Below are 10,000 nucleotides of genomic sequence, written 5' to 3'. Positions count from 1 at the left end.
AGGAGATTATGAAACTAGAATTCCACTTGCTCTACGGAGAAAAGTATTTAATGAGAAAATCCTTCTATTATTAGAGAGAGAGAGAGAGAGAGGAGAGAGAGAGAGAGAGAGAGAGAGAGAGAGAGAGAGAGAGAGAGAGAGAGAGAGAGATGTTTAAAGTGAATATTGCCATATCTAGCTCTATTAACCAAACAGTCATGATATTTAGACTGACAGTTTTTTTTTTTTTTTCCGAAAAGTTTTAAAACCCTTTACTAATCGTACGGTCGTTAACCCAGTACCAATTAAGCGTTTTCAGTTTTGGATTTAATATTTCTCTCGCGGAAAAAAAAAAAATATTCATAAATTTTTGCTGATTTTATTTGGAAATAGGGAAAAACCAAGGAATGCAATTACACTGCAGATGGATGTACACATTTAATGGCCTTTAATCCTATGTTTTGAAAACCACTCATCTGAAAAGAAAAAAAAAAAAGAATATGATGTACCAAATGTTCATTGAAAACCAAAAAAATGCTTATGAACTAAAAATCGAATATGGAATTTCCCATGTCATAAAAGTTTCCGTAATATTTTAATTTTTGGGTTTTACTTCCAATATGATGCGGCTATACATTTTCTAGATCACTTTGAATACCTAAGCCTCTGATTTCACACGTAATTAAACACGAATAATTATTTTTTTTTTTTTTTTGGGGGGGGGGAGGAATTCAGGCCAATAGGTAGATAAATATTAATTTTTTTTTTTAGCTTGGGAACCCTTATATTGGCTCAATTAAGTTAAATATTATATAATATATTAAAAATAAAGTAATACTAAATTTTATCTTTAAATTTCAATCATAGTTATATATATATATATATATATATATATATATATATATATATATATATATATATAATATATATATATATATATATATATATATATATATATAAAAGGGGGGGGCAGCGTGGATCATTAAGATCCAGTGAATGTGATACCAACTGGAACCATTAGTGGTATTTAGAAGTAGACTTTTAAATAGTAAGACTGACCGTCTGCCCAAAATTTATGAGTGGATCACTCATCAATCGCCCATAATCGGCTGTTAGATGCTGGGTCCAGATCCAGTATATGAGAAGTCAGATGAAATTTTAGCTTAGCAATTGATAATAAAAAATAATAAGATAACATATCCGTGGACTCTTCTATGTAGAGAATAACCAGGACAAAGACATATTCGAGGTTTGGTAACCCTTGACAGAGACACCAAATGACGGTCTCTACATCCAACTTAGGTGATACCAAGGTAAAATTCACACTACGATAGCAATACATTTCCAGGAATACTATGGTGGTAATGATAGACATTCTAGTGTGAGGTTACCCCCTGAAAGACACCCAACAACGAGGTGGGAGGGATAGACATTCTCTATATGCAACATTGGAGGTAAGTAAAATCTACACTACAGAAACGCAGCACATTTTGGAACGTAGTGATGGTAATGATGTACAATTTTTTGTGTGGTTATTCCATGAGAGAAATTGCCAATGATTAGAAGGGAAGGATAAGGCCACATTAGAATGACTACATTTTTTCTATAGGCGATATTTATATTTGTAGTATTAGAAAAAAAATGCAATTCTCTCCAATTCGTGACTTTCTAAGAATTTTGGAAGCAAAACAATTCATATGATTTATTATACACGTATGCTATGCAGGATTCAGTGACTACGACCGTATCACTGACGTATGTCACCACCGGGAAAAAAATTACAAAATATAATCACTAATATCGGAATGGATACGTTATATACATAGTTTTAAAGCCAACTGCACTGTACTGTAGTAGGTTTCGTTTAGACGATTTATAAATCAGCAATTTTAATAGATTTTTTAAATATAGGGAAAAAAAGCAATCCCTTAAGTTTTGTATTATCCTAAAAGTACTGTTGTATTATCTGAGATTTATGTTTGAAAGATTCCCAAATACGTAATAGTTTTTTTTTCTTTTCTTGAAGACAAAAAAAAAAAATATCTAAGTTTAAGCATGTTATCAATTACATTATTACTATATACATCAGTGCTGATTTGACATGAAGGTAATTTACTGTCGTACGTTTTACCCTCTGGTATAACTAATAACGCAAGTACATATCCTTAACACCCACTGAACAATTATATTTGAAAACTATTACAAATACCACATGAAATAATTATGACCAATTAAATTGGAAATTCAATACAAATAAGAAATAAAAACAATCTGACCAATTCAATTTGGAAATTCAAACAAAGATCAAAATAATCTGACAAATTTTATTTGAAAATTAATACAAATACCAAATTAAAACAATCTGACCAATTCCATTGGAAAATTATTAAAAGTACCATAAAAAAAATAATTTGACCAATGCTATTTGAAAATTATTGCAAATAACACATGAAAACAATCTGACCAATTCTATTTGTAAATTAGTAAAAATAACACATAAACAATCTGCCCAATTCAATTTAAAAGGAAATTCAAGTAGTACAAGAAAACAACCTGACCAATTACATTTGAATAATAAAACAATAAACCCTTCAAAACAACCTGACTATATCCATTTTAAAATTAACATAAAAACCACATGAAAAAATCTGCCAAATTCCATTTGAAAATAATACAGATACCACATGAAAATAATAAGACCAAATCTATTTGAAAATTATCACAAATAGGTCATGGAAACAATCTTTCCAAACTAGTTCGGAAATTAATACAAGTAACACATGACAATAATCTGGCCAATTAAATTTGAAAATAATACAAATATCACATGAAAAGGCTTTTTCATAGCACACAAGTGCTTTCAACAGTGGATTCCTATATTCTACATAATACTGTACATGTCTTAAAATGGAAATTTTATCAATCTAACTTCTACCTTCACTAAATCCCGCTTGTTCATCTCACAGCTTTCCATCAATCATTTTCTCTATATATTTTAGTATTTCTATGGCAACTAACGTATGTGTGATGATTTTTTTTTCTTTTTTTTACCAGCACTCCTAACTCCCATTCCTCAGGTTTTGCCTCTTCATGCTACATTTTACAAAATAATATTTTAAGCATTCTAGGAATTACCTAATTTTCGGCCAATATAATCTCAGCAGTTATTCCATCATATCCAGGGGCTTTGCTTCTCTCTTTTTTTTTTTTTTTTTTTTTCGATAGAATAGCTTCGAATTCAAAGACACTGAATTCATTCATGGGCACATCAAGGCCTTCCTCAGCTTCAGGTAAATCAATAAAATTATTCCTCTCACATCTCTTATTCATGACCTCACTAAAGTGTTCCATACAACGTTACCTTTCTTCATCTTCGGGTGTTATAACAGATCCTCTTTCGCATGGGTATATGCTTCTTCTACTTTGCTCCCGTGGATATTTCATTAATAACTCTATAATTCACACCATGGCCACTCCCTGAATTCAAAGCTTTGTCAGCTTCACCTGCTTTACTATCTAAATAATTGTTTCTGTCATTCCTAGCATTTCTTTTGACTTCAATATCAATAATGGAATACTCTGCATGCTCTACCTTGTAATTTTCATTATTTCCTTGAAAACTTTCATCAATGAATTTCCGTCTCTGTCTCCTTTTTATATTATCCCAAGTTCAATGGACAATTTTTGGAGAGTCTTGCGTTATTATGGAGTCCCGCTTAAATATGTAAATTTTAGTAAGTCCGTTCAGGAGCCTTTTAAGTGATATGTTAATGTTAGTGGAGTCTTATTATTATTATTATTATTATTATTATTATTATTATTATTATTATTATTATTATTATTATTATTATTATTATTATTATTATTATTATTATTATTATTATTATTATCGAAGCTAAAACCCTATTTGGAAAAGCAAGATGCTATAAGCTCAAGGGCCCCAATAGGGAAAAATAGCCCAGTGAGGAAAGGAAATAAATAAAGGAAGAGAACAAATTAACAATAAATCATTCTAAAAAGGCAACAACGTCAAAACAGAAATGTCATATATAAACCATTAACAACGTCAAAAACAAACTATAAAAAGACTCATGTCCGCCTGGTCAACAAAAATGCATTTGCTCAAACTTTAAACTTTTGAAGTTCTACTGATTCAACTACCCGATTAGGAAGATCATTCCACAACTTGGTAACAGCTGGAATAAAACTTCTGGGGTACTGCATAGTATTGAGCCTCAGGATGGAGAAGGCATGGTTATTAGAATTAACTGCTTGCCTAGTATTACGAACAGGATAGAATTGTCCAGGGAGATCTGAATGTAAAGGATGGTCAGAGTTATGAAAAATCCTATGCAACATGCATAATAAACTAATTGAACAACAGTGCCAGAGATTAGTATCTAGATAAGGAATAAGAAATTTAATAGACAGTAAGTTTCTGTCCAACAAAATAAGATGAAAATCAGCAGCTGAAGAGCAGACAGGAGAACAATACTCAAAACAAGGTAAAATGAAAGAAATAAAACACTTCTTCAGAATAGATTGATTACCAAAAATCTTAAAAGACTTTCTCAATAGGCCAATTTTTGGTGCAATTGAAGGAGACACAGACCTTAAATGTTTCTCAAAGGTAAATTTGCTGTCGAGAATCACACCTAAAATTTTGAAAGTCGTACAAATTTAAAGAAACATTATCAATACTTAGATCCGGATGTTGAGGAGCCACCGTCCTTGACCTACCTACAATCATACTTTGAGTTTTGTTAGGATTCAACTTCATACCCCATAATTTGCACCATACACTAATTTTAGCTAAATCTCTATCAAGGGATTCACCAACCCCAGATCTACATTCAGGGGATGGAATTGATGCAAAGAGAGTACCATCATCTGCATAGGCAACAAGCTTGTTTTCTAGGCCAAACCACATGTCATGTGTATATAGTATGAAAAGTAATGGGCCAAGAACACTACCCTGTGGAACACCGGATATCACATTCCTATACTCACTATGGTGCCCGTCAACAACAACTCTTTGAGATCTATTGCTTAAAAAATCAATAATAACGCTAAGAAACGACCCACCCACTCCCAACTGTTTCAGTTTGAAAACCAGGGCCTCATGATTCACGCGGTCAAAGGCAGCACTAAAATCAAGGCCAATCATGCGCACTTCCTGGCCACAATCAAGGGACTTCTGTACAGCATTGTAGATTGTAAGAAGGGCATCACATGCTCCAAGGCCTTTACGAAAACCAAATTGCAAACTAGGGAGTAGATGATTACCTTCAACAAACCTATCAAGACGTTTTGCCAGAAGACGTTCAAAAACTTTAGATAATATGGGAATTATGGAAATATGGTGGTAATCAGTGGGACTTGAGCTACCACAAACACATTTACATAGAGGAGTAACATTATCAATTCTCCAACAAGTGCTAAAAGCTCCTTTTCTTGCTAACTTGCGCAAATAACATATAACTTTTGAGCTAAGAAATCTGCTGTCTTTATAAAAAACAAAGGAAAAATGCCATTTGGGTCTACACCACCATAAGCTTCAAGGTCCATCAACAGAGCTTTAATCTCACAAGATCGAAAAGCTAAACTAGTTAGTTTAGCCTCAGGAAAATAGGAATGAGGAAGTTCAAGTTTTTCATTACTCTGTTTACTTCCAAAAACCTCAGCCAAAAGGAATTTCCATTGAACAGTGGATTACTCCAAGGGAATCTGTTTTAACCTATCTTGTATATCTTCCTCATGGATTTTGTAATGCATAAAACAGTTGGAGAAGGGGATGAAGCATTGGACTGGACTGGTTGTTGATAAATAGATGACCTAGAATATGCTGATGACGCTGTCCTTAATTGCAGAACACCACAGAATTTGCAATGCTTGTTTAACAGAATACATGCCATATCTCAGAATATTGGGCTCAAGTTAACAGAAGAAAGGTAAATATGATGGGAAAAGAGTATGCAATTGGAGATGAAATATCCATGAAGGTTTGATTGATTCATTTATTGGTTTTAGGTTTCCAAGCATCCTTATATCATTGATGGAAGGAATGATTAATGAGGCAGAATCATTTAGATTTTTATGGACTATGGTCTCTAATACAGTCTTCAGAATTGTAGTTTAATGAAAAATTATTAAAAGCAAATCAGAAAATGCCTACGTTAAATGAATTATTGAAATCAAATCGCATAAAATTGCACATAAAAATGTGGCTATATACCAATTTAGTGAGATCGGTGTTGCTGTATGGACATGAGCCGTGACATGACTATGAAACAACCTCAAGGCAGATTTTTTAGATTTGAGAACAAATCCCTCATAAAAATATTGGGAGTTGAATGGCAGGACAGGATCAGCACTGATACTATAAGAGAGATTACTCGAATTCCACATGTGGATGATATCATGGTGAGGGACAGATAGAGATGGTTTGGGCATGCTATTCACACTCACTAAGAGATATTAGTTCACCAAACTTTCAACTGGGCACTAGAAGAGTTAGAAGACACACACCTGCATGACTGAGAGCTATGAATCGTGAAGTAGTAGAGGACGATTGGAGGAGTATTGATTTAAAAGCTCAAGATGGAGATGACTGTTGATATCTATCTGAGCGCCTTTGTGTCAATAGGCGTATGAGAAGATGATGATGATGATAATCACATGAAAATTATCTGACTAATTTTATTTCAAGTTTAATGCAAAAACACATGGAAATAATCTGACAAATTCTTTTTGAAAATTAATACAAATAACACATGAAAACAATCAGACAAATTCAATTAGAAAATCAATACAAGTAACACCAGAAAAAAAATATATCCAATTCTATTTGAAAAGTAATTCACATAACGAATGAAAATTAATGCATATAACACAGGAAAACAATCTGAACACTTCTATTTCAAAGTTAATACAAATAACATATGAAAACAATCTCACCAATATGATATGAAAATTAATACAAAAAAATCATAGAAACAATCTTAACAATTCAATTTCAAAATTTATACACATAACACAATAAAAGAACCTGATCAATTTCATCTGAGAAAATTATATAAATAACAGATGGAAATAGTCTGGCCATTTTTTTCTAAAATGAATGCACCTAAAACATGAAAACATTTTGGCCAATCCTTTTTGAGAATTTATACAAATAACACATTAAAACAAACGGACCAATTCTTTTTGGAAATTAGTATAAACAAAACATGAAAGAAATGTGATCATTTCAATTTGAAATTGAATAAAATTAACACATAAAACAATGTGACTAATTTCTGTTGGATGAAATTAAATACAAGTAACACATGAAAACAATGTGACCCATTTTATTTGAAAATTTATGAAAATAACACATGAAAATAATCTGACCAATTATTTTTTAAAGTTATTGCAATAACATATGCGAACAATTTGTCGATATTTGTATGTAAGGGAATCTCATAATTTAATCAGTGTAAAAATAACCACAGTGCAAAATTCCCTGTTATATTCCTGCATTTAAAGTTTGTTTGTCTTAAATTATCATACAAACAGGGAGGATAAGCAGTATATAATTATTCATGAAGGTATATATATATATATATATATAATATATATATATATATATATATATATATATATATATATATATATATATATATATATATATATAGATATATATATATATATATATATATATATATATATATATATATATATATATATATATATATATATATATATATATATATATATATATATATATATATATATATATAGATAGATAGATATATATATATATATATATATATATATATATATATATATATATATACATATATGTAATAAAAGTCTCAATTTAAAGAGCATTAATTAGTATAACTATGTGCGAATATAAAAGCTCATATTCAATATTTTATGGATAAATGTAGAGGAGAATATGAAAACTTTGATATTTAATGAACATCTCTTTTAGAAAATTTAAACAATTATATCACTATCATTAAATGTATACAATATGTTTTACTTATACATTAAAAAACAATATAATTATATATTTTCCCTCAGATTAACTTATAAAAAATAAATTTCATTACGAGTTATTATTGTGAATTGGTTTATAGCAATAAACTAAATACATGAATACATATCAGGAATCATAATGGTAGAAATACGCAGAAACAAATTGCCTCAATAAATATCGGAACTCAATATCTTTTCAACCCTTGCACTTCCATCAACTGTTCATTGGTCATCACTTTCATCATGATAAATGGTGCAGATATCAGATTACGCCTCATTAGTAGTGCTGTATGTGAGGACCATAAGACCTGACCTTCCCTCAAGCCATTCCTCAATGAAATCCTCATTATCTTTATCACATCTGAAGTGAGTTTTGCATATTCCTTTAATGGTATTTTCTTAAGAGCCCAATGCCAGGAAAGACAGTTGATATGCATCACAATCACTAGAGGACTTTTTTTGTTAGATCCAGTCATTTTATTGAACATGACCTACTTGGCATCAGTGAGATCGATAAGGTGTAAGTGGCACTATCAAGCTTATACAACAGAAGAAAAAGTATTTTATGCTTAGTTCCCGGGTGGATGAAACGTCCAGAAAAATTTTCTGTTTCATCGTTTGTCATGAAGTAAAATTTTATATGTTGCCATGAGGTTGAATGTTTTATTTTTTTATTTTTTTATTTTTTTTTATTTATTTATTTATTTATTTATTTATTTTTTTTTTTTTTTTTTGTAAAAAATTATTGTGATATCCTAGCAAGTAAAGGTGTAGAATACTGGTAAAGCAGCTGATATTCCAGCTCTTCTTATATCCAGAACATGAAACACTTCGTAGGTGTTGATATATCTTTGATTGTTTCGGTATCCACAGTCCAACATGATACTTTATTTTCTTGCTCTTCCTCGCTCATCTTTCCAGTAAACATAACAAAATTACTACAATGTCAGTATATATAACTCTAACAATTAATTTCCATGCTCTGTGGGTACATGAAGCACACCCAAAATATTGGTTTCCTCCCGATGGAGATCCTCTGTTTGCTCATTGATCATATACTCTTCTTCACTATTAACGGAATACTTCAAGTAATAACACTAATAGAATCCCACTTCCAATGACTGGCACACATTGAGTCTTACACTATTCCATCATATAGAATTAATGCAGTTTACTTTGTAATTAAAATTGTTCAAAAGCTGGAATCCTCTTTGTCGTAGAAATCACTCTGGTTCTGTGATTGTAAACCGAGTAATATTATATGCTACTATTAATATCCTTTTTTTATCTTTGAGTGACGGGTTGGTGCACTTATAAAAAAGAGAACATGAATATAGATAATGGAAAAAGATAAGTTTTTTTTTTTTATCAAATATTCCAATGATGTTACTCCATAAGATCCATTTTTCTACTATAAGATTGTGGGGAATGAATAGCACCTGTTGATAATTATTGCTGTCATATGGATACTTGCTGTTGATGATGAGCTACATAGATGTATTTCCGGTAATCATAGTAAGGCAAAACCTTTGTTTTTAGTGTGGATCCATCCCTGTGTTCCAGTGATAGGGGAACTTCAGTCACTGGGAATAACAAAATGTTTCTCAGATCCAAGGTAACAACACAGATAGCACGTTTAATCACATTATTACTAGTATTATTACTTGCTAAGTTACAGTCCTACTTGGGAAAGCAGTTTGCTATAAGCCCAGGGGCTCCGATAGAGAAAATAGCCCAGCGAGGAAAGGAAACAAGGAAAATAGAATATTCTAAGAACATTAATAAAATTAGAATAAATATATTCCTATTAAAATCTTAAAAACTTTAACAAAATAAGAGGAAGAGAAATAAGATAAAATATTTTGCCCGAGTATACCTTGAAGAAGACTTGGTGTAGTAAAAAACTGATTTAATATCATTGTTATTCTCCATGGTAAATGTTTTTACCCTTGTCCTTGGTATGGTCTTTAAAAATCTATTCCTTTGAACAGTGTAC

At 31.0% G+C, this 10,000-nt stretch overlaps 1 protein-coding gene across 1 annotated transcript in view; it reads left to right on the top strand.

The window, feature by feature from the left end:
- Nucleotides 1-10,000, top strand: part of LOC137643000 (tigger transposable element-derived protein 1-like) — a 188,482-nt gene that overhangs the window by 151,706 nt on the left and 26,776 nt on the right. The gene's annotated exons all lie outside the window — the stretch shown is intronic.

The sequence above is a fragment of the Palaemon carinicauda genome, chromosome 6 (assembly GCF_036898095.1).
Source record: "Palaemon carinicauda isolate YSFRI2023 chromosome 6, ASM3689809v2, whole genome shotgun sequence".
Lineage (NCBI taxonomy): Eukaryota > Metazoa > Arthropoda > Malacostraca > Decapoda > Palaemonidae > Palaemon > Palaemon carinicauda.
The sequence above is the reverse complement of the archived record's forward strand: the minus strand, read 5'-3'. Positions and strand labels throughout refer to the sequence as shown.